At 46.2% G+C, this 18,323-nt stretch overlaps 1 pseudogene; it reads right to left on the minus strand.

Moving 5' to 3' along the window:
- Positions 1-2,111: 2,111 nt before the first annotated feature.
- LOC149446070 (U2 spliceosomal RNA) lies at positions 2,112-2,232 on the minus strand (annotated as a pseudogene).
- Between the last annotated feature and the right edge of the window lie 16,091 nt (positions 2,233-18,323).

The following is an 18,323-nucleotide window of genomic DNA, read 5'->3' on the forward strand; positions in this document are numbered from 1 at the left end:
GACACCAGAGTCCTTTTGATCTCATAGAAAAGTGATGGCAGAAAACAATACATGGTCCATCAAGTTTGCCCCTTTTCTTCTTTTCCTAACTTTTTTTCTGAGTATAGATCTATGTTTGTCCCAAGAATGTTCAAAGAGGAACTATGCCCTATAATTTGACACCCCCCCCCCCCCGCAGTACCGTCATCAGTAAAAATCTGGCTCATGCGCAGATGCTCTGGAGGTCAGTGTTAGTGTCAGATTGCCCGCAGCACTATCACAGCCGGCTATAATTCGCGGATCACTGCCAGTACTAGTATATGTAAAACAAATTCCAGTATATATAGTTTGTAGACCGTTCCCAACCTCGGAAACCACTAAGCAACTCATTCACTCCCTTATTATATCACGCCTTCACTATTGTAACTCCCTCCTCATTGGCCTACCTCATCGCAGGCTATCTATCTGCCACCCCTCTCTGCCAATCCTTCCACTGGCTTCCAATTGCCCAACGGATAAAATTCAAAACACTAACACTGACTTATAAAGCCGTTCATAATTCTGCCCCAAAATTCATCACCGACCTTGTCTCTATATACCACCCAAACCGTACTCTCCTCGCAAGACCTCCTACTCTCTAGCTCCCTTGTCTCCTCCTCCCATGCTCATCTCCAGGATTTCTCAAGGGCTTCCCCCATCCTCTAAAACTCCCTACCCCAAGCTATCAGGCTATCGCCTACTCTGCTCACCTTTAGGCGCTCCATGAAAACCCATCTCTTCAGGGAAGCCTACCCCGCCCCCAGCTAATACTGGAATCCTCCTACCACTCCATCCCCCACAGCTTATTACCTCTTGTACCACTATCCCCTCCCTCCTAGATTGTAAGCTCCAAGGAGCAGGGCCCTCTAATCCCGCTTGTATTGAACTGTATTGTTACTGTACTGTCTCCCTCCATAATGTAAAGCGCAGAGCAAACTGTTGGCGCTATATAAGTCCTGTATAATAATAATAATAGACTCTATAACATTCACGCAAACTAATCAATATACACTTATTGGGATTTTGTTTTACCAAAGACATGTAGCAGAATACATTTTTGCTTAAATTTATGAAGAAATTAAATTTTTTTATTTTTTATTGGATATGTTTTATAGCAAAAAGTTAAAAAATATTTTTTTTTTCAAGATTTTTGGTGTTTTTTTGTTTATAGCACAAAAAAAAACAAAAACTCAGAGGTGATCAAATACCACCAAAAGAAAGTTCTATTTGTGTGGAAAAAATGATAAACCTTTCATTTGGGTACAGTGTTGCATGACCGCGCAATTGTCAGTTAAAGTAGCACAGTGCTAAATATAAAAAAGAAAATTTGGCCTGGTCATGAAGGGGGTAAAATCTTCTGGAGGGAAGCGTTGTTTATTTTTTCCAAGGAGTCCATGGAGGTGTGAAAAAATGAAAACCCGTAAGTGAAGAGAAAACGTGCAAGTGCGAAACACCAACACAAAATGTACACAAGTGCACTTAGGGGTGTGTTTTTGTCCACCCCCCCCCCCCCCAAAGGGTTAGGACCTCTACCCTGATCCCCTGGGGTGCAAGGCTCCTGACAGGGACAAAGGGTTTCCAACATGGTCCACCTAGCCAAAAGGCCTGGCGGACCCCTTTCCGTGTGGCTAACAGAAGCCGATCATCAAGTACTAGGTCAGGGAGCTCTCCCGAAGAGAGACCCCCAAGGGACAGGGGAGGAAGGAACCTAAGGGCCACACATCCTCCCTGTAGACTTCAGGCCCTGAGGCCCGTAGCAAAAAAATTGCCCTGGACTTAGCCAAAAGGCCTGGCCCTAAAAGGCGCAGTGCAGAAAAAGTGTTTGGATCAGTGACCATGTGCACTTTTCACACATGGGATCCCACCCCCAGGTGCTACTAAGAGCACCCCTGAGGCGACCACTCTCAGGAGGCACTGCTCCGTGGACTCTCTGCCTTCCCAGCCCCTGGCCAGACAAGGTAGACCCGCTCAAATCAGGAGAAACTGGGACCCTCCAGTTTTCCCGGGGGAATGACTTACGGGCCCCAACAGCCTGTGGGCGCCTCAGTTTCTCTTCCAGGTGGTACTAGCCTTCAGAGCCCCCATCATACCAGGAGGGGTACTATACAGCCAGCCATCCTCACCAAAAGTCAACAATGACAGTGGAGCACCCCTACTGGACACTGATAAGAACAGATACTACATTTGATCTTAGCCAAAAGGCAGAGGAGCGAGGTCAAGTGGTTAATTCACTTACTGTTGACTGACTCACTACCTCTGCTGGAAGTCTGTTCCAAGCATCAACTACTCTTTTGGTAAAATAATCCTTTCTAAGGTTAGTGTTGAACTTTCTTTCTGCCTGATGAGGTCACGTCCTCGTGTTCCTGATCTGAGCTTCAGAGTCAAAATCCTGTCCTCCTGAACCCTATTCACACCCTCATGGATTTAAAGATGTAATTTATATCCCCCGTCTCTCTTCTTTTCTTCAGACTGTACATATTGCATAGTTATATTGGTTTAGCCTGGATGAATGTATATCTGTGCATCTGAGTGATCACTCACTGTGGAAGCACAAATCACTGTCCTCCCGGTCCTGTGCTGAGCAGCTGCAATTCTGCATAGTGACCATGGGGTGGAGCACTCGCTCAGCACTGCCACCAATCATAGAATTACATATTTTGTAATTAATGTATTTATTTATTACAGGTACTACGTATATAGACTGCTAAAAAAAATGAAAGGAACACTATTTAATCAGAGTCTAGCATCAAGTCAATGAAACTGCTGGGATATTAATCTGGTCAGTTAAGGAGCAGAGGGGGTTGTTAATCAGTTTCAGCTGGTTTGGTGTTAATGAAACTAACAGGTGCACTAGATGGGCAACAATGAGACAACCCCCAAAACAGGAATGGTTTTACAGGTGGAGGCCACTGACATTTGTTCCCTACTCATCTTTTCTGTTATTCACCAGTTTTGCATTTGGCTAGGGTCAGTGTCACTACTGGTAGCATGAGGCCAAACCTGGACCCTACAGAGGTTGTACAGGCAGTCCAACTCCTCCAGGATGGCACATCAATACGTGCCATTATCAGAAGGTTTGCTGTGTCTCCCAGCACAGTCTCAAGAGCATGGAGGAGATTCCAGGAGACAGGCAGTTAGTCTAGGAGAGCTGGACAGGGCCGTAGAAGGCCCTTAACCCATTAGCAGGACCGATATCTGCTCCTCTGTGCAAGGAGGAACAGGATGAGCACTGCGAGAGTCCTACAAAATGACCTCCAGCAGGCCACTGGTGTGAATGTCTCTGACCAAACAATCAGAAACAGACTTAATGAGGGTGGCCTGATGGCCCGTTGCCCTCTAGTGGATCCTGTGCTCATTACCTGGCACCATAGAGCTCGATTGACATTTCCCACTGAACACCAGAATTGGCAGGTCCACCACTGGCATCCTGTGCTTTTCACAGGTGAGAGCAGGTTCACCCTGAGCAAATGTGACGGACGTGAAAGGGTCTGGAGAAGCCGTGGAGAACATTGTGCTGCCTGTAACATCGTTCAGCATGACTGTTTTGGTGGTGGGTCAGTGATGATCTGGGGAGGCATATCCATGGAAGGATGCACAGAGCTCTACAGGCTAGACCAGGGGTGGGCAAACTTTTTGACTTGAGGGCCGCAATGGGTTCATATATTGGACCCGGGGGCCGGACCAAGAGTAGATGAATGATGTGTATGTGTCATCCATAGTAAGTATAGTAATATTCCCTCATAGTAAGCATAGTAATTAATACCCCATATAGTAATTCATCCCCCATATAGTAATTCACCCCCCATAGTAATTCATCCCCCATAGTAATTCATCCCCCATATAGTAATTCACCCCCCATAGTAATTCATCCCCCATAGTAATTCATCCCCCATATAGTACTTCATCCCCCATAGTAATTCATCCCCCATAGTAATTCATCCCCCATAGTAATTCATCCCCCATATAGTAATTCATCCCCCATAGTAATTCATCCCCCATATAGTAATTCATCCCCCATATAGTAATTCATCCCCCATAGTAATTCATCCCCCATATAGTAATTCATTCCCCCTATAGTAATTCATCCCCCATAATAAGTCCCCAAGTCCCCCCTGTGTCAATTCACTTACCTTTGCTCCGCGCGTTCCTCTCGCCGTGTTCCCGCGCCGTTCCGGTGTAGCATGAAAATCTGTCTCCTATGAGGATCTGTCCCCCTCGACGTATCTGCGCATGTGCCAGTTTCAGGCATTAGCAGCCGATCGGCGATCTCTGGCACATGCGCAGATACGTCGAGGGGGACAGATCCTCATAGGAGACAGATTTTCATGCTACACCGGTCTTCAGGGCGGACTGTGAGAGGAGCCTAGCGGGAGCCTAGCTCCGCGGGCCGGATTAAAAGGTCTGCCGGGCCGTAGTTTGCCCATTGCTGGGCTAGACAATGACACCCTGACTGCCATTAGGTATCGGGATGAAATCCTTGGACCCATTGTCAGACCCTACGCTGGTGAAGTGGGTCCTGGGTTCTTCCTGGTGCATGACAATGAACAGGCAAAATGACAAATGAACAAATGATTAGTGTTCTGTATTCTCATCATTGTGTTGAGAAGGGAGCTATCTATTGGGCATTCTCTGCAATTGCACCTGTTTTTATTATTCCTTTCAACAAGAATAGGGAGTGTCTTGTTAATAAAGAAATCCCATCTGCCACCGCAAAGCCATTTTAGCTTCCTGAAAAACACCATTGAAGGCCTACTCCAGTCTCCCTTTGATACACATATGCCTGTAAGTTCATTCATTGTGTTTGTTAAAGTCATTTGCATAGCTAGATCACATTTCAATACATTTTAATGTAATTTGTAGGTAGCTGTTTGCAAGAAATGTATTAATGGTAGGCATTTGTGAGAGAAATGTATACAAGCATATTGTAACTTCAGTTTATGTGCTTGTACTGCAGTTTTACAGAACCATTCACTGAAGTAAATTCAGTTTTGGAATGAAACACAACGCTTCTTCTGTCAGTTTTGTAAGCTAGCTGTTGGCTGACCATTAGTAGGGCAGAGCAATCAGCATACTAAAGGTCACAGTTTCACAATTTATAAAAATGATCAGATCTAAACTCATATTGTAGTGGATTTACTAAAGGCAAATAGGAGAGGTCAGGGGTGGTAAAAAGGCGACTCAACCAGGGGTTTTACCATATCCCAGCTCCTAGTGTGAATGTGCCGTTAGACTGGAGTATCCAAAAGCTGGAGCGGCTGTGCATGGCAATCAATTGGCTTCTGGCTTTTAGCTGATATTGGAAGCTGATTGGTTACGAAACAGACCTGCTCCAGATTCTGTCTGCTCCAGTTTTGATAAATTCCCCCCATGTGTCAAAGTATGTTGAGCATACGTCTTCCATCTTAAGCCCCATACACATGATAAGATCGTTCAGCGGCTGTAGAAGGAACATGGAGAGATTGGTTTCTCTATGTGCAGCCGCCCCCCACTGCTCCTCCTATCCTCCTTTTTTCTGCTCTCCAGCCCCCCTGAAATCTCCACCCCTGTATCCCCCCTGCTCACTGCCCCCTGTACCTTTTCCTGCCCCCCCCATGCTTTCTGGCCCCCTGTGCCCTTTCCTGGCCCCCCTCGTCCCCTGCAGCTCTGCTGGTTCCCCCCCTCTCCCATTGACTGCTGCGGGGGATCTGTCAGAATGGAGAGCGGGTAGGGGCTGGTAAATGTGTAATTTACTGGCCCCTTCCTTTTCTGAATGGACAGTTAGTGTAAACTGCGTTCACCAAACTTCATTTTATGAATGGACTGGAAGCTTTGTACAGAGCTACTCCTATCCATTCATTTAGTGCAGCTGAGGCTGCAGGGATGGAGATTGAGGGCTTTGTCCTCAATCTCCTTTCTCTGTCTCAATGTTGGAACATCAGAGGTCTGTGTAGACCCCTGATATCTCTCCAAAGCCCCCCAACAGGGCTCCAAAAAAATTGTAAAAAAAAGAAAACAAAAAGTACTGGCATTCCAACACAGGCCTTCGACGGAAGGACCCCGGTCAAGGATCAGGGTGGCCCTTCATGGTTTCCCTGAATGTTCTAGATACACCACTGCCTGCAGAGTTGGGTCTCCTGCCTGTAAAAAGAAGTGTGAGTTGGCAAAAATTGGGTGCGGTTTCCATTGTGCTGAATATTGTCTGTAACGTAAATGGTTGTAAACCTTTACATATACCCAGTGAAGAGACTGGTGATACACACTGAATAAAGCGGTTCTAAAGGCTCAAGGTTTTTTACCTTCATGCATTCTATGCAAGAAGGTAAAAAATCTTCTCTATGAAGCATCCCCTCCCCCTAACCCCCCCTAATACTCACCTAAGCCCCCTTCCTCTCGATGCAGCGATGTGCACTGGAATCTCGGCTATCCCAGGACTCCCTCTTCTCATTGGCTCACACTCAGTCAATCATAGCCAGTGAGCCAATGAGAAGTGAGAGGGGCAGAGCGGGGCTGAGCCGCAGCTCCGTGTGTGAATGGACACACGGAGCAGCGGATGCCCCCATAGCAAGCTGCTTGCTGTGGGGGCACCCGACAGGAGGGAGGGTCCGGGAGCACCCGCGGGGGACCCGAGGAGGATCCAGGCTGTTCTGTACAAACCACTGCACACAGCAGGCAAGTATAGACATGTTCGTTATTTTTTCTTAAAAAGAAAAATAATCACTTTAAACAAATTGTCCTACATATGTTGTACCTGTCTATCTGCCCTCTTCTCTTCTCTAGAGCCATTCACAGTGCTGCATGTATAACGTTTGTCTGAGTTCTTAGAAAAAAGTGGGGCGGAGAGCTGAAATTACACTCTGTAGAGCCATGTGAGGGAGACTCACCCCCCCCCCCTCCACACAGCTCACAGGAACAGAGATGAGGCTGTCAATCTGCTGGAGGTCCCTCCTCTGTCACCTTTTTTCTCTTGGTGTCAGGAAAACTTGTCAGAAGTGACTCATACTGATAGCAGAGGAACAGAACAACAGACAGAAATGACAGTGCTCTGGATTAAGACAAGTACACACTATAGAAGGAGATATGGATATATATAGAAGGTATATATAGATATACAGTATATACCTATATATATATATATAGGTATATTTTACTGACTGCTGCACTGTTGCTGAGCAGTGCAGAGGCATTGGGAACTTGGGTAGTGTGTTGTGGGTGAGGTTTGGACCCCTCTAACCCCCCCCCCTTATCTACGCCCCTGATCCTGTGCAGTATACAATCATAAAACCTTCAGTAGAAGCCTTGTGGCCTAAGGGAAAATCTACAGGCATCAAACATGATAATTTCATGGTAAAATATGGGGAATTATTCATATTTGGGTCTCTTCAGTCTTGTCTTTTTTTCAGACCTATAATTCATAACTGGGGACAGTTATAGGTTTGGAAGAGTTTTATTACCAAAATCCTATCTAGCCCCTTCCATGCAACTATGGGGTGTTAACTCACTTTAAACTCTATATTTTTCCATCGGAGAGCTGCAAAATAATCTTGATCTTTAGGTGTTGCATCGATGGGGGAAGGGAGGGTTTGGTCCGCATGTTTCATCCAACCCTGGAAGCAGGAGAAGGAATTTTTCATTCATTTATGTGGAAAAATGCAAAAACACTTCACCAGGAATGCATGCCTGGGACATTTTTTTCTAAATTCTAGTTCTGATTGAAGAATATTTGGGTCCTTGCAATAATTCTCTAGCATGCTGGATGTTATCTTGCATGCTGTCTGGCAACCCCCCCGCCTGTGCTCATAAACCTTGGTACCCTCTGATCCATCCATGACAGCCCTTGTTCAGGTGCTTCCTAATATAGGGTTACAACCTTCTGTGCCTATCTCAAAAATACAACCAAGCCCCGCCTTCTGCGATAACCATGACTCATAAATAAAAACTATATATAATGTAATCATGTCAGTTTATACTTCATGTTCCTCTCTACGGGTGTCAACAATAACAAAAGTTTATGTAAGTTTATACATTTTGGTGACACCCATGCAGATGTGTGAATTATATTATATATAGTTTTTATGGTTTGAGTCATGGTAGTCGTGGTAGGAGGGGCTGGTCGTATTTCTGAAGTTGTAAAGCACATTCATGGCCAAAATGTAAAATCTTCGATTCTTAGATTCATTTCCACACTGTATTTCAGATACATCTTGCCTGCTCCCATTCATCGGAATCACCTTGAAGTTGGTAAACTAAAATTACTTTCACACTGAGAATTTTTGAAGCGTTTTTGCGTTAAAAAAGCACCTGAAAAGCTTTTTGAAAAGATGTATATCTGCGTATGTTTTCACACGGAGATGTTGCGCTTGTGGTGTGGTGTAAAAACTCTTGCAGCATCTTTGGGGCATACTTGGAGTTAAAATAAACACCCCAAAAAAGCCTCTTGAAATCAATGGAAAACGCCTGAAAAGCGCCTCAAAAACGCCTCTGAGAAGTGTTTTTGGTGCAGTTTTTAACCGCTTCCCGACCGCCCTATAGTAGAAATACTGCTGCAGGGCGGCACAGGTATGCAAAATCACGTATATACATACGTGATTTTGTATTTCCGGGTAGGGGGTCCACATTCTACCCGTGCCGCCATTCGCAGATGCCAATCACCGGGTCCCAGCCGGTGATAACTCGCTGGCGCCTGGTGATTACCGAGAATCTCACCAGGCGCTGGCAAGTAATCACCGGCCAGGACCCGGTGATTGGCGGTCACGAATGGCGACGCGGGTAGGGTGCGTGCCCATACTCGGAAAGACAAAATCACGTATGGACAGCACAATGGCTAAATGGTTAACACTTCCGCCTGGCAGTACTAGGGTCGTCGGTTCAAATCCCAACCACGGCTCCACCTGCCTGGAGTTTGCATGTTCTCCCTGTGCCTGCATGGGTTTCCTCTGGGTATTCCGGTTTCCTCCCACACTCCAAAGACATGCTGGTAGGTTGATTGGCTCCTGTCTAAAATTGGCCATAGTATGTGTATGTGAGTTAGGGACCTTAGATTGTAAACCCCTTGAGTGTTAGGGACTGATGTGAATGTATAATATATATGTAAAGTGCTGCGTAAATTGATGGCGCTATATAAGTACCTGAAATAAATAAATCTCTGACTGTTTTGTTTACTAACAATTCTCCTCCCTGTCAGCTCAGGCTCACTGCTCTGGATGGCCACAGCACAGCCACCCAAAGCAGTGTGCTTACAGTGAAGCACACAGACACCGCCCCCCAGTAAAACACACCAAGCACACAGTTAACCCTTTGATCGCCCCTCATGTTAACCCCTTCCTGCCCAGTGCCATTAGTATAGTGTCAGTGCTTTTTTTTTAGCACTGATCACTGTATTGGTGTCACTGTGGATGTCAGTGACACCAAGTCAGTTCCTCCCAGTGTCAGAATGTCCGCCGCAGTCTCGCTATAAGTCGCTGATCGCCACCATTACTAGTAAGGAAAAAAAAATCTCATACACCTCATAAGTATATATACCGCCATTTGTAGAAGCTTATGTATTGGGATTTTTTGTTAACAAACACATGGAGCAGAATTCATTTTGGCCTAAATTTATGACAAAATTAGATTTTTAATATTTTTTTACTGGACATGTTTAATAGCAAAAAGTAAAAAATATAGTTTTATCTCATAACAGTCGGTCTTTTTTTTTCCATAGCACAAAAAATAAAAAACACACAAGCAATAAAACACCACCGAAAAAAAAAGCTCTATTTGTGGGAAAAAAAGGACAGAAATTGAATTTGAGTGCAGCGTTGCATGACTGCGCAATTGTAAGTTAAAGTAAAGCAGCACCATAACGCAAAAAATTGTCTGGTCAGGAAGGGGGGGATCCTCTGGAGGGCAAGTGGTTTAAGTACGTGTCCTTTAAAAAACGCTCAGATAGTGCGGCACGAGCATGGTAAAAACGCCTATCAGTGTGAAAGTAGCCTTAGCCATGCATTATACAATTTTCCTTTAGATTTACCAAAACCTTGTAATATGAGGTCAAACCCAAACACGTTCTATTTGTATGCAATTGGGCAGGCGGTTTCACTACATAGTTGAAGCTAAATCTAAAGAAAATTGTATAATGTATGGCCAGCATTACTTTGTGAAGACTCCCACACAGAGGCTCTATGCACACTAGCGATTTTTTTAAGCTCAAAAAACGCTGGATAAAAAACGCTGGTAATAGCATTCTTAGCAGAGTTTTAGGAGTGTTAGTGTTTACAGTACATGTAGAAAAAACCTTGAAAGAAGCTGTTAGGAGCATTTTAGTAGCGTTTAGCGCTTTTTTTTCTGCTGGAAAAATGCTCCAAAAAACTCTTTTTTTCTGCTCCTAGATGGTGAAGCTCAAAAACTGCTAACGGCCTGTCTGCAGGTCACAGAATTCAAGGAAGTAAGGCTCCTAGAAGCTGTCATTAGCATTTTTTTTCTGCTCCTAGAAGCTATATAGTGTTATCCTATGAGGTTGATTTACTAAAGGCAAATAGACTGTGCACTGAAAGTGCAGTTGATCTAGATCTGAGGTGAACATGTAAGGGAAATAAAACAACAGCATTTTTGCTTGCACATGATTGGATAAATCAGCAGAACTTTGCCTCATTTCAGGGCTTCCCCTTGGATTTAACCATTAGCCGCCCGGCCTATAGCCGTTTGGCGGCTGCAAAAATGCATCAGCTTTCCGGGGTGTACACCATTTGGCGTGCTCCTGCACATACGCAGTTCGCGCGGTTGCAGAGCCGCGCAGCGGCGCGATCTGTCACCGGCCGTGTACCTCGGACACGGCCGATGACAGATCTGAGTACCGGCCCCCGTTGCCGGTACCATGTGACCTGCTGTGACCAATCACAGCAGGTCACATGACAGTTGTATACAATGGATGGCTTTATTCATGCCATCCATTGTATACTAGTGCCTAGCTGTGAATGGTCACAGCAGGTCACATGCACATGTCATGTGATTAGCTGTGGCCAAATCACAGCTAAGCACAAAAAAAAAAAAAACATGAATGAATCGATTTCATTCAGGTAAATGCTTGCTTATAGCAAAGTAATTCTTTGCTATAAGCAAATTGTGTAAAAAAAAAAAAAAAAATACTGATCACTTCCCCAAAATAGTACAATGTTACTATGGTAACATTGTACTACTTTGGTCATAGTAAAATCTTTAAAAAAAATCTTAAAATTTAAAAAAAAAAAATGTAATCAAAAATTAAAAATAATAATAAAAAAATATATATATATATTTTTTTTCATACTGTCACCAGTCAGTGTCCCTGTTCACCGCCATGCCAGTTATATGATGACGCTGTACTGCACTAAGAAAAACAAAGAATAAGTGAGCGCTTATGTGATAGTATATAATGTATAATAAGCAGCAGCTGTACACCCAAAAGGCACCGTATCAAACCTTCAATAGCATATATGTGAACAGGGAGGTGCAGCGCTGTATAACCAAACAAATAATAATTACACAATAGTGAACAGTGACTGTAAATTAGTAATGCCACTATATGGTGGCTCTAGGTGAAGAGAGTGAAAAACAGTCCAGTGAAGGAGTGCTCTTAAGATCCAGGGTGATCTTCAGACGTCCAATATACAGGACCATCGGGTGATAAAATATAAAGACTGCGCACTCACCAGATACGCAATCTTTATGCGCATATGTGTAAAATTATCACTAGACCTCCTGTATCGTCATCCTGGTCTGGTCAGATCTGGTCAGCATATCCCTCATGGCCCGGTAACTGGATGGATGAAGCTGTTCCGTAGACTTGGCCGGTTCTCACCAGAACTCTATTTCTGTGATGTACACAACTTTCTAGAATCCTTCTGCGAAGCACGTTCTAGATAAGATCTCTCCACAGTGCGCACACGTATCCCTCGCCCGGAACCTTTCTGTCTTGGCTCTGTGCGCTGCACTAGTGACAGTATGTAAAAAAAAAAAATAGTGAAAATAATTGTTTTAATTTTTGAATTTTCCGAAAAATTATGACAAAAAAAAACTCGCCATTCCTCTTATGAAGTACGTCTGACTGTCTACTCTGCAAAAAGGGGTCATTTGGGGGATATCTGTACTGTTCTGATATTCTGGGACCTCAAGAAATTAGATTGGCTGTCAGTACTTCAGGATTGATCAATTTTCAGATCTATACCATAGTTTGTGAACTCTATAACTTTCCTACAAACTAAATAATACATCCTAATTTGGGTTATTTTCACCAAAGACATGTAGCAGAATACATCTCGGCCTAAATTTATGAAGAACAATTATTTATTTGTAAACTTTTATAACAGAAACAAAGAAAAACGTGTTCTTTTTTTCAAAATTTTGGGTCTTTTTTTGTTAATTTAGCAAAAAATAAAAACCCCAGCAGTGATTAAATACCACCAAAAGAAAGCTCTAGTTGTGTGAAGAAAATGATAAAATTTTAGTTTGGGTACAATGCTGTATGACCGCGCAATTGTCATTCAAAGTGTGAGAGCGCTGAAACCTGAAAAATGGCCTGGGCAGGAAGGTGTAAAATTGCCCGGTATTGAAATGGTTAAAGCAACTGCACTTGCAGTGCACAGCCTATTTGCCTTATTTGTAAATCAACCTCTAAGGGCCGGTTCACACTATAGAAACACAGTCCAGATGCATTCCCGCATGCACGTTTTTGGCGAGTTCCGGTGTGTTTTTACGTGTCCCAGTGCGTTTTTGATGTGTTCCAGTCAGGGGCGGACTGACAACTCATGGGGCCCCCGGGCAATAAGGGATCATGGGTCCCCTGTGTCCTTGCCCAAACTCAAAAAAGCTTATGAAAAAGGTACCAGGGGCATCTCATGGGGCCCCCTACTGACACCCCGGGCCCTCGGGCAGTGCCCAAGTTTCCAAATGGCGAGTCCGCCCCTGGTTCCGGTTCATTTTTTCCCCCTCTCTTTTTATTCAATTTAAATAGGGACATGTGCATTCCAGTGTGTTTTTGATGCGTTCCGATGCATTTTTGATGCGTTTTACCACGTTCCAGGTTTGACAGGTACCCTCTCCCACTTCTGGCTCACTTTGCTGCGGCGAAGTGAGCTAGAAGTAGGCCCCCTCTTTCCTATTGCAGTCCCCTGGGGACTTGGACAGGTCCCAGAAGACTTCTGGACCAATCAGAATGTGCAGCGCAACTCGCGCATGTGCAGTGGGCACCCGGCTGTGAAGCCGCTTTTCCTGCTGGAAAAAGGCGCATGTGCCTTTTTGAAAACACGGCTGCAGGGAAACTGCATGGTCTGCGAGGTTCCTGCACTCCAAAGACATGCTACAAGCTGAGATGTGTGGGGGGACCATTCACAATGACTGTGTCTCACAAGATCAGCGCGATTTGGGTGGTTGCGGGTGCGGGAATGGGTTTGATTCCTGTTCCCGCACCCTGCAGGCCAGTTTGAACCTTGCCTTAAAGCGACTGTCCAGGCAGAACTGTTTTTTAGGTTTTGGATGGATTCAGGAAGGCTGATTACCTCTGTCAGGGTTTAGGCCTCATGCGCCTTCATTAAACAGAGAAGCACTGCCGCTAGATGTGAATCACCTCTCAGGGATGGCTCACTTAAGCACCCCACAATGTCTCCAGCTCTCCCAGACCAATAAGATCCACAAAAATCATTGCAATGTCATGTGCCTAATGTGGGGCTCGAACCCACGACCCTGAGATTGAGTCTCATGCTCTACCAACTGATCTAGTCAGGCCACAGGGTGGAGCTTATTGCTCCGGGAGAGAGAGCTGCAGACACTGTCGGCTGATATGCCACACAGTGATGATGTCACTGCTACTTTTACAAGGTAATATCTGGATTTATAAGAGCATTTGGAGTGCACAAAGCAGATTTACACCCTTTGTGGCTATTGAGGAATAAATTATATATAAGGTTTATGTGCCTGGAGTTCAGATCTAATCTAACACTGTTACCATCTGAGTATATGTGATCTTTAATAGATGGTGTGAATTCTTTTATGAACGGTCCTTTAATTCCGTAGGCTTGGTCTTTAAAGGATAAGTTCTTTGGAAACATGTTTCCTGTTCCCGCAGCTCCCCCCCCCCTCCCCGATCACTCTATCCCTGTGACAGCGGGTCGGGGGTCTTCTCCCCGCACCTGCTGTAATAATATGAAAAGAGCGTGGCACTGCTGGGCTCCGCCCACAAGACCACGTCTTCCATTCACAGAGTTCTGTGAATGAATAGACTACAAGTACCAACAGGCTTTGCTACTGATGGGTTGTACTTCTCCATGAACTATGAGGGCGCTGGTGAGCATCCTTGTAGTCCATTGATTCTTCCTGGACTGAGGAACTTATCCTTTAACTCAGATTATCATTAGGGTGAGTGCACCTCCATTAGTGATCAGAGCCCGTGTGTATGAGAGACATACCAGGTTGCAGTTTTCAGTGAATTACCACGGTGCTGTGGGGTGCTGTGGAGTGCTGTTGGGTGCTGTGGGACACTGTGGGGTGCTGTGGGGCGTCGTGGTAGTTCATTGAAGCTTCCTGTCAGAATATCTGCTTGACAGTACATCCCGTACAGCAATTCTGACAGGTCTGCAGATGCCATGCATGGCATCATTGATCTACTGATCGCTGGTACAAGGCTTTCCAGGCTCCTGCAGACAGAAATAATAAATCCACATTTTTTTTACCTGCAAAACAACGTGTATTTATTATTTTTGTGTAAAAGGTGAACTTATCCTGTAAGGGCTGCATTAAGCTCTAAGATGGCCTTTCCCTATGACCTCACCTATTATTCACAACGGATTTTGTTTTCTTTCTTAGCAAGGAGGTGCATGACACCTCCTGGACTGATTTATATATTATAGGTACTTGTATAACGCCATCAGTAGAGATGAGCGAATCGAACATGGCGAAGTGGAATTCGTTTAGAAGATTAGGAAAAATTCGATTCGCGCCGAATCCGAAAATTAGCAAACTTCGGATGCACGAATCGAATTTTCCCAAAAATGGCGGCGACATGTGTGGCGACGGAGCGGGGATCTCTGGGAAGGCGCGCAGACAAGGCGCGCTGACCCATAATGCATTCATTCATGACATGTGATCGCATTAGCCAATCAGCAGCCAGCCAGCCAGCACTGTGTAATGGTGGAGCTATAAATTGCGGCCATCTTAGAATTCTCCATTAGCCTCTGGTCATTCAAGAGAGACAGACCTCTGTGTATTAGGGACAGAGTTAGGGCCACAGAGACTTTAGGGCCACAGAATCGTTACTTAGGGACACAGAATCGTTACTTAGGGACACAGAATCGTTACTCAGGGACACAGAATTGTTACTCAGGGACACAATCGTTACTCAGGGACAGACACAGAATTGTTACTCAGGGACACAGAATTGTTACTGAGGGACACAGAATCGTTTAAGAGAGACAGACCTCTGTGTATTAGGGACAGAGTTAGGGCCAAAGAGACTTTAGGGCCACAGAATCGTTACTTAGGGACACAGAATTGTTACTCAGGGACACAGAATTGTTACTCAGGGACACAGAATCGTTACTGAGGGACACAGAATCGTTACTCAGGGACACAGAATCGTTACTCAGGGACACAGAATTGTTACTCAGGGACACAGAATTGTTACTCAGGGACAGACACAGAATTGTTACTCAGGGACACAGAATTGTTACTCAGGGACACAGAATTGTTACTGAGGGACACAGAATCGTTACTCAGGGACACAGAATCGTTACTCAGGGACACAGAATCGTTACTCAGGGACACAGAATTGTTACTGAGGGACACAGAATCGTTACTGAGGGACACAGAATCGTTACTGAGGGACACAGAATCGTTACTCAGGGACACAGAATTGTTACTCAGGGACACAGAATTGTTACTCAGGGACAGACACAGAATTGTTACTCAGGGACACAGAATTGTTACTCAGGGACACAGAATCGTTACTGAGGGACACAGAATTGTTACTCAGGGACACAGAATTGTTACTCAGGGACAGACACAGAATTGTTACTCAGGGACACAGAATTGTTACTCAGGGACAGACACAGAATTGTTACTCAGGGACACAGAATTGTTACTCAGGGACACAGAATCGTTACTGAGGGACACAGAATCGTTACTGAGAGACACAGAATTGTTACTCAGGGACACAGAATCGTTACTCAGGGACACAGAATCGTTACTGAGGGACACAGAATCGTTACTGAGGGACACAGAATCGTTACTCAGGGACACAGAATCGTTACTGAGGGACACAGAATCGTTACTCAGGGACACAGAATCGTTACTCAGGGACACAGAATCGTTACTCAGGGACACAGAATCGTTACTGAGGGACACAGAATCGTTACTCAGGGACACAGAATCGTTACTCAGGGACACAGAATCGTTACTGAGGGACACAGAATCGTTACTCAGGGACACAGAATCGTTACTCAGGGACACAGAATCGTTACTGAGGGACACAGAATCGTTACTCAGGGACACAGAATTGTTACTCAGGGACACAGAATCGTTACTCAGGGACACAGAATCGTTACTCAGGGACACAGAATCGTTACTGAGGGACACAGAATCGTTACTCAGGGACACAGAATTGTTACTCAGGGACACAGAATCGTTACTCAGGGACACAGAATCATTACTCAGGGACACAGAATTGTTACTCAAGGACACAGAATCGTTACTCAGGGACACAGAATCGTTGAATTAAAGAGTATGTCAGACAACACGCAGAGGAGTGGCAGAGGAGGCAATGTTTCAGGAGCGAGCAGACGTGGCAGCAGAGGAAGGGGTCGAGGCAGCACTAGTCGCAGCCAGAGGCCAGTGCTCCCGGTGTCATCCAGCGGTCGTGTCTCCACCGACAACCCTGCCGTCATCGATTGGTTGGCTCGGTCGTCTTCCTCTTCCCAGGTCACCTCTGACACCTACAGCCAACGGTCGGTGGGTACGTCAGACACAACCGTTAGTTGGCATGGCCCGGGAGCAAGCCCACTGAAATCACGTGTCCTCTACCTGCCCCTGTCCTTTGGTGTTCCCTCACCAAGCGAAGTATCGCATGCTGTGGGCTCAGCCCCACTGTACAGTGAGGAAGAGCTAACAGAGGGCGGTCAGGAACGGGGGGAGACATCCGCCTCTTCAGCAGCCAGGCGAAGAAGTACTGGCGAGGAGAATGGCTCGGTAGCCGGTCTAGAGACAGGTCTGTCTCCTGACCCACACGCAGCCGAGGGGGCTAGTAGTGAGGCGGAGACCCTAATTGATGATGATGAGGCTGATCGCACTTGGCAGCCTCGTCGTCATCTGCCAGGCCCGTAATCTGCCATGGGCCCCCGTACCGACTCCTCATGCTGCTGCCAGGCTCGTAATCTGTCATGGGCCCCTGTACCGCCTCCTCATGCTGCTGCCAGGTCCAGAGTGTGTCATGGGTCCCTGTACGGCCTCCCATTGCTGCTGCCAGGCCCGTAATCTGCCATGGGCCCCCGTACCGACTCCTCATGCTGCTGCCAGGCCCGTAATCTGTCATGGGCCCCTGTACCGCCTCCTCATGCTGCTGCCAGGTCCAGAGTGTGTCATGGGTCCCTGTACGGCCTCCCATTGCTGCTGTCTCCATCGCCACACTCTGCCATGTGCCACTTTCAGGTCTCCTCACACTGCTGGTGGGTTCCATTTTGTCATAGGGTGCTGGCAGATTACGGGCCTCCCATTGCTGCTGCCAGGCCCGTAATCTGCCATGGGCCCCTGTACCGCCTCCTCATGCTGCTGCCAGGTCCAGAGTGTGTCATGGGTCCCTGTACGGCCTCCCATTGCTGCTGTCTCCATCGCCACACTCTGCCATGTGCCACTTTCAGGTCTCCTCACACTGCTGGTGGGTTCCATTTTGTCATAGGGTGCTGGCAGATTACGGGCCTCCCATTGCTGCTGCCAGGCCCGTAATCTGCCATGGGCCCCTGTACCGCCTCCTCATGCTGCTGCCAGGTCCACAGTGTGTCATGGGTCCCTGTACGGCCTCCCATTGCTGCTGTCTCCATCGCCACACTCTGCCATGTGCCACTTTCAGGTCTCCTCACACTGCTGGTGGGTTCCATTTTGTCATAGGGTGCTGGCAGATTACGGGCCTCCCATTGCTGCTGCCAGGCCCGTAATCTGCCATGGGCCCCTGTACCGACTCCTCATGCTGCTGCCAGGCCCGTAATCTGTCATGGGCCCCTGTACCGCCTCCTCATGCTGCTGCCAGGTCCAGAGTGTGTCATGGGTCCCTGTACGGCCTCCCATTGCTGCTGTCTCCATCGCCACACTCTGCCATGTACCACTTTCAG

The sequence above is a fragment of the Staurois parvus genome, unplaced genomic scaffold (genome assembly GCF_062004578.1).
Source record: "Staurois parvus isolate SC_StPar_1 unplaced genomic scaffold, SC_StPar_1.0 ptg000697l, whole genome shotgun sequence".
NCBI classification, from domain to species: Eukaryota; Metazoa; Chordata; class Amphibia; order Anura; family Ranidae; genus Staurois; species Staurois parvus.